The sequence below is a fragment of the Bacillus rossius genome, chromosome 1, assembly GCF_032445375.1.
Source record: "Bacillus rossius redtenbacheri isolate Brsri chromosome 1, Brsri_v3, whole genome shotgun sequence".
Taxonomy (NCBI): Eukaryota; Metazoa; Arthropoda; class Insecta; order Phasmatodea; family Bacillidae; genus Bacillus; species Bacillus rossius.
This window is the reverse complement of record NC_086330.1, coordinates 332,190,750-332,203,789: the sequence shown is the minus strand read 5'-3', so window position 1 is coordinate 332,203,789 and position 13,040 is coordinate 332,190,750.

Here is a 13,040-nt window from a genome sequence, read left to right as displayed (position 1 = left end):
TAAAATATTATTTCAGCCGAAAGTTGTAGGCAATAAATGATGGATTTATAATATGGAGATAATAGTGTACATGGTACGGAAATTATAAAATTATTTTTAATTCTACTCACGTGTTTTACAACTGCTTGCAACTATATTCTCCTCTTATAAAAAATTGTTTCAGACAGAAGTTTTAGATAAAAATTATTAGACTTACAAACAATTTGAACGGAATCGATGGTGTTCCTACTAAGGCAGTTATGAATTTATTTCTCCCCCAACCCTTTTTTTTCCATCCCTTGAAGTTATGCTTGGCCGTATCGAAATTTTTATTTAGACAAATGGTTTTTGGTATAACTCCTACGAGATATAATACGTTCAAACATATCCGATACTAGTCATATTATGGGAGTTAGCGATTTTTCTGTTTTTTTTTTATTATTAAAATCTTCCTCATTTCTACCCCTTTGTTTGGATTTTGCCCATTAACGAACTCGACCGAGATTTTCATATACTATATTATTTTATGTATCATTTTGTAAGTGATATCGTGTCCATAAAAATGTGATATATAACAGCTAAAATAAATAGGTACCTATAGTGCGACAACAAGGAAAAGAACCTGCGCAGATCTCACTGCCAGCAGACGGTCACATGATGAGCGTGCCAGGAAGTGGAGGGGGTTAGTAATGGAGCCACTGTCTGGCTGATAACACCTTCGCGCTCGTCTGTCTCGCAGTCCGTATTACACGAACCGATCTACGTAATGGCTTCTACGTCGGCATTTAAATCACGTATTAAATCTGGCACGCCAGTGCGGAGACAAACTCGTGAGATTGTTTACAATGTTGCAACACATCTCAGTAAACAAAAACAGTTGTATAAATTGACGTACAATGTCGCTGAAACAACAAGTGCTGCAACAGGTGTCTCAGTATCAACAGTTAGACGGATTCTAGCAGAAGATAAGGCGAAATTAAAGTTTAGCTTTTTCGACACTGACGGGTAAGAAAACAGAGCATAGGAAAATAATCGAAGTAGACGATTTTACATGTGGTGCCGTGCGGAGAAAAATGCACGAGTTTTATATAGTAAGGAAATCGGTTCCGACATTAAATAAGTTGACTAAGGCTTTGCAAGAAGACAACGTTTTGAACTGTAGCAAGGAATACTTGCGAAAGTTGTTGAATAGGTTAGGGTTTCGTTGGAAAAAGTGTCAATCGGTGAGAAAAATTTTGATTGAAAAGCCAGAAATAGCTGCTTGGATAGGGCGCTATCTTGAACAAATGCGTGAGTTACGTGAGGCTGGCAGAACCGTAGTTTATGTTGACGAAACCTATGTTCATGCTACACACAGCGTAAGTTCTTGTTGGCAGTCAGATACGGAAATAGGCATCACAGAATCCACTGGGAAAGGTCCAAGATTAATTATTGTTCATGCGGGTGGAGAAGAAGGCTTTGTTCCGAAAGTTTTACTTATTTTTAAGTTAAAACAAAAATTTGGAGACTACCATGACGATATGAATTTTGAAAACTTTTCAATGTGGGTGAAAAGTAAATTACTGCAAAATTTACCTGAAAAATGTGTTGTAGTTCTGGACAACGCCAGTTATCATAATGTACAGCTAAACAAAAATCCTAGAGCATCATCCTTAAAACAAGACATATAAACTGGCTAGCAAAAAAATTATTTCATTCTCTTTAACAATGACCAAAGCGAGTCTTCTGCTTTTAGTAAAAAGTGCGCCAGTAAAAAAAACAAAAAAAAAAAAAACAATTTAAAATAGATGCGTTAATCACGGAGTGTGGCCATGATGTCATTCGCCTGCCTCCATACCATGCTGATTTGAATCCGATTGAGCTGGTATGGGCAGACATCAAAAACAAAATTCGGGAAGGAATCTCTTCATCGCTAGATGATAAAATAAAATTGTGTGAGGAATTGTTCAGCAGCTATTCTGTGGACAAATGGAAAGAGTGTTGAAAGCACGGGAATGTGTCGTTTTGCCTAAAGGCGTTTTGCCTAATTTTAGGCAAAATGCCGTTTAGGCAAATCGCCGTTAGGCAAAACGCCGTTGGCCAAATAAGAGTTAGGCAAACCGCTGATAGGCAAAACGCCGTTAGGTTAGGTAAGGTTAGGTTAGGTTAGCTTAGGTTAGGTTAGCTTAGGTTAGCTTAGGTTAGGTTAGCTTAGGTTAGGTTAGCTTAGGTTAGGTTAGCTTAGGTTAGGTTAGATTAGGTTAATCTAGGTTAGGTTAGGTTAGGCAAAACGCTGTTAGGCAAATCGCCATTAGCAAAATGACGTTAGGAAAAACGAGGTTTTGTCATCATAGTAACATTTTAGGCAAAACGCCGTTAGACAAAACGCCGTTAGGCAAATCGCCGTCAGGCAGCACTCCGTTAGGGAAAACGCCGTTAGGCAAATCGCCGTTAGGCAAAACGCCGTTAGGCAAATCGCCGTTAGGCAAAACGCCTTTAGGCGAAATGACTTTAGGCAAATCGCCGTAACGAATTCATGTTTAGGCAAACCGCCGTTAGGCAAATCGCCTGTTACTCGAAAGCACGTGAAAAAAATTGAAGTGGACTATGTTAACAGTGATATTGAAATTGATAAAATAATAATAAATGTTGGATGTTCAAGTGACACGGATACTGCAAGCGATACAGACAGTGAGGAAAGCAGTCTTTGTGATTCGGAATAGGTGAGTATGTTAATTGTGGGCTAGCTTTTTTTCCTTGTCTACGAAGTGGTTATTTTCTATGCCTGTTTCAATTTTTTGAAGTAGTACTTACATTTAAAATGGATTCTAAACCACTTCGGTATAATCTTTGCGCAAATATAATTTTTAACTTCCTACGCAATAAATTAGACTCGGTGAATCTAAGTTTTTTTAGCCATGCATTTGAATGAGCCTTTAAATTTATATATACTAAAAGTTTTAAATGTTTGTGATTTAAACGACGAGTCGATACATGAATCTTCAATAAAAACACCATCATAAAATTAAACATCAAAATGGGTAAAACAATAACAATAATGCTAAGCCATGAGGGACGTAGACTTTAATCTGGAAAACTAATTTAAAAATTCTGAGGCGAAATTTAGTTGTCACTGTGGTCAAATGATGAAATGAAATGCATAAGCACGCCGTTGGTGTTCGTGTAAGACGGGCTCAGGCGTGACGGGTTGGTTTGCCACCCCTCCTTTCCCGCCGTGGTAGGGGAAGTCTGTGGATGCGCAGAGGAAAATCTGAGAACGCTCTTTTGTTCGTTGTCGCATTATAGTCGTTCTTAGAATATACCTAATACAAAGGGAAATTGAAACTCTCACCCCGATAGTATAAGATCGATATTCCTTGCTTTTCTAAAAATGCTTGTCATGTAATAATCCTACTAACCCTGTCCTAGAAACGTTAATTTCACTATAGTGTAGTTATTTATATCAATTTTGTTCAACTTTTCATATATTTTCCTCCCGTTTCTATTTTTTTTTTACAAGGAAAGAAATTATTTTTTAATAATTTCCTTACCAGTAAGTCGTAAAACCGACTTAATTAAATATTAAATCCACGAGTCACGGTAAACACTGTTACGTTTCCCACTACGAGGAAGATAAATCAAAATAAACATTAGCCCTCCCCTTTTCCCTAAAAGGTTGTTCTGCTACGTCAAAGCTGCATGCCGTAAGCCGTAAAATTGTCATCCTGAGAGACGTTAATAACCTTGTATTTTCCTGGGAATAACGTCTAAACACCGAACGTTCCAAGACTAAACATCTACCAAGATCTTCTAGACTGTAATTGATTTAACCTGTATTGCTAGGCAATGTAATGAAGTTACGGACTCTTAAACGAAGAAAGCACTTCAGATAAACGAAGTGTTGTTCGTGGTTCCAGATATCTGTTTCTTCGAAGAAACTTCTCTTGATTCCGACTTCAGAGTCCTGTTTTCTTTGTAAACAGGGTAAACCACGAAATAAAGTATGTGTTAGATTTGAATTTTTTTTTTAATGTTTTGCTAATACTAAAATGTGATTCTTGTAATTTGATGTTCGAAGTAGTTCAACTCTGAACCGTGAATTTACGAAGATGCCGAAATAATTTGTGACCAATCATATTCTTAAATTTAAGGTCAAAATTTTTACAGTCATTTTGTTTGTATGTTTGTTGTTAGTTTGAATGTGTTCGTCTCTGCTATCGGCGGCTTGTGGTGTGCATAATACCTGTTTAATTTCATTGTTGGCTCCATTTGTTAGACATTAGATCATTTAAACTTGTTCTCTGTAAATGTAGGTTTTCATTTTTATTTTTGATTTGACATTCTTGAATATTTTCCGTGACAAACAGTGCAAAACTGCAATGACGTATGTCCAAGAAATTGTATTAACTCATCCCATGTTAGTGTTACGTTTTTTCTCATTCCGCGCAGGACAACACTATAAAACATGTATCCTGAAAAAAAAACCTCAGGACGTCTGGGGATCCTATTTCTAAATTGGACGCATGTGGGCGATGCAACTAAGAGAGTTTTTCACAATCAAACATCAAAGTGGTTTCAGCGCAAAACGTACAGAATAAACACCACGGCTCGGATGAGTACAACGCGAAAATTGCCAAACGTTTCTGCAAACTGAACAAAATTTATTGTTTTGACCATTTTTTTTGTAAATAGTTTTTCCAAGAAAACTATGTGAATATATGAAGGTTTTAATCTAAAGTTTTATGTTTTTTTTTAACTGAATATCCAAAAGGAAAAAAAAAATATTTGAAAGAAAAAATACTTAATATATTTTCTATTGCGAAAATAAAAAAAAACGAAACGATAGCTCAAATAATAATAGTTTATACTTGGAAATAAAAATAAACACCATGTCTACAACATTGTTGAAGGGATTGCCAGAAAAAAATACCACGATGTTTATGTTACATATTTAAGATGGAACTACAGAACATTTAACAGAGTAATCTGAATCTTTTCGTTTTACTACATGCGGTAAGTTGTAAATGATTCTTTGCACCGCCAGCTGATGTCTAGCGAGGGTATTACAGCTTTAGATTCACGAGTGTATGCATCTTCAAATCGAACTTATGTATTCACACTGTAGTTCTTTCTGTAAATGGAACAGAAATATACATGTTAACTAATATATACTTGTAGATTTGTAGTTTTACATGAAAACAACTGTATCGCTATAAAATAGTGTTCGCAGTAATACTGGGTTCAGATTCTTACCCGGGAATTTATGCTTTGTGTTGTCCCAGTACCTCCAATAGTTAAAGTTACTTGTAAAACGTTCCCTGAATAGCTTTCCAGGATTAAACGGTCAAACAAAGTAAGCACAAATTCTTGAAAATTTGATTATCTTTTCCGTGGTTTTAAAACATTATGCTATGAATGAAACATCAATTAACATATAAAATTGTGCGCAATTTTTTGTAAGAAATACTCAGTATTATCTCGAAAAACGTATTTCATAAATCCAAATTACCATAGCAATGTATTGTACAGAACTACAATAACTTTCTTCCAGTATTACAGACTATGTATTGGCAAATTGTTTCTAAAGAAATCTTTTAAAATGTACAGACAATATTTTTCCTGTGTATAAGCTGCAGATGCTACATTTCACATGTTTAGTTAGATGTTTTCCTTTGAGACTGTCATTGGCACTTTTTGTGCTTTAGGACGTGTGAAGTAAACAAACATTAGCATAATTCAATCCGTCTTACTCTTTAATTGCAGTACAGAACAAATGGCACCCACTTTTGTTAGATTGAAATTGCCCAGCTGGCTAACATTAAAATAATTTTCTATATACTAACCGTAACTATTCTTAGTTTTAGCATAGTTTTAATTTTTAACATTTTTATATTTCTAAGAATATTTAATAGTATCTTTAAAAATATTATTACAATTAAGATGTGGTTTTCGACATACAACATAGCTGATTACACTGTATGTCATAAGATACCTAAATGCAAAACAAAAAAGATGTATAAGTATGTGCGCTAGGCAGCGCTAGAGGGTCACGACTTTGGCGCATGTAAATAACGTTATAAAAACCCGACAGCAAAGATAATGTTGAGCCTCTATTTAACAGTCTTTGATTCCCCTCGAGACCCCAGTAGGTACAGAGGGTAATATCAACAAGGCCGAGGCAGTGACGTAACAAGCCGATCACATTAGGCTTCCTAAGACAACAGTTTCGATGTTTCGTGAACTGAGATCTGATCCCGTCCTCGGGCTGATAGAGGACACTCCGCCAATCCACCATACTGACTGTCAGCCGGGCATTCAGTGAGTGCGAGACCAGAAATAGAAGTTTCTGTGACTCTCTCTCTGGGCCATGTATTTCAAGATGCGCCTCACGCTTTTTTAGAGTCACTTGGAACAGCAGTGCGCTGGTTTGTAGTGTGAAGCTAAAAGAACGTTTTTGTGTTTGGCGGTGAGGGAGAGAAGAATACCCTCCACCAGTTAGATCAGCTAACTGGCGTGTTGTTGTGCCGTGATGTCTGAGCTATTACAGGCTTGTGCGAGTGTGCTGAGATGCAATTGTCATCATTAACCTCAAGTGTGGCGTGCAGTGTAATTTTGTGCGAGGAGCCATTTAAACGAGTGATCGTGTGGGTGTTCTGAAAATAATTATGCGCTTGGAGTCCACGCACGACAGAAGTGAAACGTTTTGCTTTTTAGGCATATATAGAGATAAATATTTTCATTTTCGATCAAACCATCCACATAAAAATTAATGACAATCATAAACTCAATTGCACAAATCAATAACTATTTTCCACACGAATAAATACATTGTAGATTCTTTAAATACAATAAAAGAAATATGGCAGCTTCAATAGTCGGCCGTGATGAAAACTAAGAAGTAGACAAACACAAGCAGCGTGACGAGAAATCCGTAGCATTACTGCCGCGTCATTTCCACCTCTCCCCTGTCGTCATCCCTTCTGGCCGTAATAACTAGCTTATAGCATGCTACGCTACGTACCTACCCCTCAACCCCACTAGAGAATGGGGTCCCACTGACGCACTCTCCTCCTCTACCGGTTTCCCCACCACGTACCTAGCTATTCCCCTAGTGTGATCGGAATTTTCGAAACACTTGGAAATTGTCCCCTCAGCAAAGAAGATTTACTTATAAAAACAACTACATGGTGTTAATACCCTGATAATCGCCCTAGGGACTAAACTGTTGCGTTCCTGAAACAGTTGTGTCAATGTGGGGCTAAGCCATTTGCTGCGTACAGAGCCGAGAGCGCTGTTGTCAAATGCCTCACGAAACAGAAGGAAGCAGGTGTATTATTATTCGTTCTCCATTCAGGGTGATTACTATGTGTGTGATACCAAATATTGTAGTAGGTTATTTAATATTGTAGACTTTACTAGGACACCCTCTTGTGACGTTGGAAGTTATTTTTGTAACATTACAAAACATTGTCTGCAAAGTTTACAAACATCTTAATACAGATGCAGCATTTACTTGGGACTTTACGCATACGTATGGTTTACAAATATAAAAATAACAGCGTTGTTCCTGTACTTTTACCAAACGTATAATTTTTTTAATAATTGCAAAATCTAGAAATCAAATTTCAATAACCCTTCAAATTACATCCTTTTTTTTTGGTACGAATGCTGGTACAATATTTGGTGATACTCAGGATAAAAGTTTGCCCTCGTCAGTGGAAGTAAAATATTTTGTTTGTGTACATATATATTTTATTTAATTAATTAATTTTTTAACTCTTGTATGATATTATTTTTAATATTTTATCATAGCATTTGTTAGCGGCCAACTATTTTTTTTCCTAGCCTAAGTTAATTCTAAGTGTGTAGGGGAGGGTCCAGGTTAGGGGAGGACCTAGGTGTGTCTCAGGCCGAATCCTATACACTCTACCATGCGGGTTTTTAACCATGCGGGAGAAGGGCGCGTGCATCGTGTGCTTATTGGGGTTTACTGGCCAGCCATGGCTGCGATTGGCGCCATGACTGACGCCCCATTGGTCGCCTAGCTTAAAAGCTAACTAATGTGACACAGGTAAAACCTGCATAGACACAGGGAAAACCCTGGGCCGGTTCATGCGGGGATCAAATATCATGCACTAAGCAAGCAGGTAACTACTGGACAAGAGGGAAGAAGGGTCCAGGTAAGAAGAGTTGGAGGGGCTGAAAAATCAACCATGCTGGAGTTGAGTGCTTGGGCCTTGCGGCCCGCATTTAAAGTTTTGGAACTCCTGGGTTGTTATTAACCAGGGGCGCAAGCGCCCCCAGGGGTGGGCGACTTCACTCGTCAGCCCAGCCACAGCTGCCCAGGCAGCCACAGTTAAAACAGAAGTGGGTAGACGAGCCAGTAAACCGGCTCGAACTGCGGGCGCACGGAGCGAAAGGCAACCGACGTTGCGTCATCTTCATCTTCCTTCTTCAGGTTAACATCAGTACTTTTCAAGCCAGGGTGGGGGGAGGGAACCAACCTCACCACCCAAAATCCCCGAGACGGTTGAAGGTCGCCCCGCTCGAGGCTACTACTGCCAGACCTACAGTAGCCCCAGCTGAAGGTTCCTGATGTCTTCCTTCAGAGTTCCGATTCATTTCAATTCTGTTGCGCGCGCAGCAGTTCACAGCTCCGCAAGTTCCAGCCCGCAGTTCGTCTACACTTCGCATCCAGGGCACATCGAGCTCCCCTGCGGTGCCTTCGCCGACGAAGCTGCTTCCTGCCACGCGCCGAGCTACATTCAGGCTACCTTTCCCCCCGATAGCCGTAATAACGACTCCACAGGCCGGCCATTGGTCCGCGGACTGCTATTGGTTATTCACAGCCACCCCAGCGAGATTGCAACTCTCGAACTGGGCTCCCGTATCCGCCACCCGCGGGACGCGGTCGGCAGCAGTTGGCGCTGCTAGGCCGCCCCCAGCACGCACACAAATCCCCCGCGCACTGCCAGCCTTCGGTTACCCAATAGGGTGCAGGGAACTCCCAGCCAACAGCCCGCGAGAGAGATGCGCACGCCCCGAGAGACGACCACCGACCAGCGGCCAGTTTCGCTTGGGAGACGTGACGCTCGTTGCGGACGGTGCAGAGAAGTGTTCCCGGTCCCGAACAGAACGTACATGCCATCAGCGACCGGTGCTGGAGGTGAGGCCCGCCAGGTGGACAGCGGCCTTCAGACAAAGGGAGTCAATCCCGACACAACGAGCAATGAGTCCACGCGCTTCCCACCATTTGGAATTATTCTGTCGGAGTGATGAAATTATTTACGCACGGAGAAACGTTTTGTTGCCAAAATCGATGTCGCTTCGGATTTTTAATTTTACTCCAGTATGTTTTTTTTTTTAATGTATTCGTTGCTCGGACGGGTCATAAAATGCCATTGCGTTTAAAGGGTGTTTTCATATTGCAGTAGATCAATACGAATAAAAATTTGTTGTCATTTACTTACAAAGGGTGAGATAGCGAGGCGCTCAGGTTCTTATAAGTATGTGCGCTTGGCAGTACTAGAGGGTCACAACTCCGACAGCAAAGATAATGTTGAGCCTCTATTTAACAGTCTTTGATTCACCTCGAGACCCCAGCAGGTACGAAGGGTACTATCAACAAGGCCGAGGCAGCGACGTAAGTGCATTGTTGATGGCTTCGTTGCTGGTGTTCAGAGTGTAGTTTAAATTTTCTTTTGAGAAGTGGTTTTGCACATCTTGAAGTCTCTTTATGTACGCCCGTGCAGTATATTCCCACACTTCACATCCACATAGAAGGCGAGGGCTTACAATTTGCGTATAAAGTAGGAGCTTTTCCCGTCGTGGAAAATTGGCTGCTTTAAGCACAGTGTGTAGAGTTATTAAGTTTCCTGGAAATATTCTGGTCGTTTTAGCTATTGGCTTATTCCAGAGCAAATTTCTGTTTATGTAGCGTGAGGCCAAGATATTTGACCTCAGTGACATTTGGAATAGCTTGTTGAAAGATTCGAAGTTCCTTGTCAGCTCTGCCTCTGCGTTTCGGTAGAATTAGTGGGGTTAATTAATTTGTATTTATTTTTATTCTCCAGCCAGAGTAGTGCTTACTGCTCTAGGGCTGTTAAATATCGTTGAACACACATCATAGTGGGAGCTTTCATGCAAAATGTCAGCTGAGTAGATAATGGAACAAATAATGGGGAGAGGTGTGAGCTCTCAGTTCACGAGTTGTTGATTTAGCCTCGTCCGTTGCTACGTAAAATTTGAGTCGTCATGAATAGTGGGCTACCAGATAAATGTACGAGTAGTATATAATAGTCGGTATGTCAGGAAACAGGGTTTAAGGCGAAGTGTTTAAATGTCGGCCGACATCGTGGAAACGGACGTCACGGTGGCCATCTTGGATGACCTTAACCTTGACTATTGACCTTGAATTAAAAATTTACACAAAATCCACCAAACTTTCTAGTTTTTAGGAAATAATTACGCCAAAAAAATTCTCAAATATCAGAAAACAAAAAATTTCCTATTTCGAGGACAAATTTCCGTTTTGAGGGAAAATATCCCGTTTTAATCCTCAAAAATGCCAACGGCTTGAAAATTCCCCAAAGCGGCTTATATACCCCATGGGCAAGCCGCCTTTTGATGCCGATATCAAAACCACAACCATTAGGAAGTCAAAGCCGCCATTTTTAATTATGACGTAACCGTACCAATTACACTATGCGACATTTTAAAATTTTTGAAAAGATGTTTTTGGGACTGTAATGTGATTTTAGAAGTATATTTCATGCTGATGTCAAATATGATTTTGCTTTTTCTGTATCACGTAAGGTTTTTAGACAATTCAATTTTAAGTTATTTTTTAAGTGGCCCTAAGACATCCCTGACCCGGAGAAGTATATTCGGATGTTAAATTGCGGATAAATTCTTAAAATCTTTGTTTATAATGACGATTGTGGCACATAAATGAGATAATAATGTTAATGAAATAATAAAACTTAAACCATAAACAAATATTACGTTGCAAGAGAGAAAATTGGACGCAGCAAAACAACGCGCGTCTACTCTCTCGCGGTGCGACTCACTGGCGGGGAAACGCGCGTCTAGTCGATTGCGGCACGCCTCACTGGCGGGAAATTCGCTACTACTGGATTGCGGCACGACTCACTGGCGGGAAACTCGCTACTAACGACTGCGGCACGACTCACTGGCGGGAAACTCGCTACTAACGACTGCGGCACGACTCACTGGCGGGAAACGCTCTCCTACTCGATTGCGGCACGCCTCACTGGCAGGAAACTCGCTACTACTCGATTGCGGCACGACTCACTGGCGGGAAAATCGCTACTACTGGATTGCGGCACGACTCACTGGAGGAAACGCACTACTTCTTGCTCGCGGCACGCCTCACTGGCGGGAAATGCGCTATTACTGGATTGCGGCACGACTCACTGGCGGGAAACGCGCGTCTACACGTTTTCGACACGACTCACAGCCGGGAAACGCGCAACTACTCGCTCGCAGCACGACTCACTGGCGGGAAAACGCGCCACTACTCGATTGCGTCACGACTCACTGGCGGGAAACGCTCTCCTACTCGATTGCGGCACGCCTCACTGGCAGGAAACTCGCTACTACTGGATTGCGGCACGACTCACTGGCGGGAAACGCGCGTCTACACGTTTGCGACACGACTCACAGCCGGGAAACGCGCAACTACTCGCTCGCAGCACGACTCACTGGCGGGAAAACGCGCCACTACTCGATTGCGTCACGACTCACTGGCGGGAAACGCTCTCCTACTCGATTGCGGCACGCCTCACTGGCAGGAAACTCGCTACTACTCGATTGCGGCACGACTCACTGGCGGGAAACGCGCGTCTACACGTTCGCGTCACGACTCACAGGCGGGGAATCAAGTGTCTACTCGCTCGCGGCACGACTCACTGGCGGGGAATAGCGCGTCTACTCGCTCGCGGCACGACTCACTAGCAGCAAACGCGCTACTACTCGAATGCAGTTCAACTCAATGGTGGGGAAACTCGCGTCTACTCGATTGCGGCACGACTCACTGGCAGGTAAACGCGCGTCTACTCGATTGCGGCACGCCTCACTGGCGGGAAACGCACTACTTCTTGCTCGCGGCACGCCTCACTGGCGGGGAAACGCGCGTCTACTCGTTCGCGGCACGACTCACTCGCGGGAAACGCGCTACTACTTGATTGCGGCACGACTCACTGGCGGGGAAACGCGCGTCTACACGTTCGCGGCACAACTCACAGGCGGGGAATCAAGTGTCTACTCGCTCGCGGCACGACTCATAGCGGGGAAAAACGCGTCTACTCGCTCGCGGCACGCCTTACTGGCGGGGAAACGCGCGTCTACTCGCTCGCGGCACGACTCACTGGCGGGGAAACGCGCGTTTAGTCGCTCGTGGCACGACTCACTAGCGGGAAACGCGCTACTACTCGATTGCGGCTCACTTCACTGGCGGGGAAACCCGCATCTTCTCGATTGCGGCACGCCTCACTGGCGGGAAACGCACTACTACTCGATTGCGGCACGACTCACTGGCGGGGAAACGCGCGTCTACTCGTTCGCGGCACGACTCACTAGCGGGAAATGCGCTATTACTCGATTGCGACTCACCTAACTGGCGGGAAACGCGCGTCTTTTTGATTGCGGCTCGCCTCACTGGCGGGAAACGCACTTCTACTCGCTCACGGCACGCATCACTGGCGGGGAAACGCGCGTCTACTTGAATGCGGCTCGCCTCAATGGCGGGGAATCGCGCCACTACTCGATTGCGGCACGACTCGCTGGCGGGAAACGCACACTACTCGATTGCGGCATGACTCACTGGCGGGGAAACGCGCTACTACTCGATTGCGGCACGCCTCACTAGCGGGAAACGCGCTACTACTCGATTACGGCTCACCTCACTGGCGGGAAACGCACTACTACTCAATTGTGGCACGACTCACTGGCGGGGAAACGCGCGTCTACTTGATTGCGTCTCGCCTCACTGGTGGGAAACGCACTACTACTCGCTCGCGGCACGCCTCAATGGCGGGGAAACGTGCATCTACTCGCTGGCG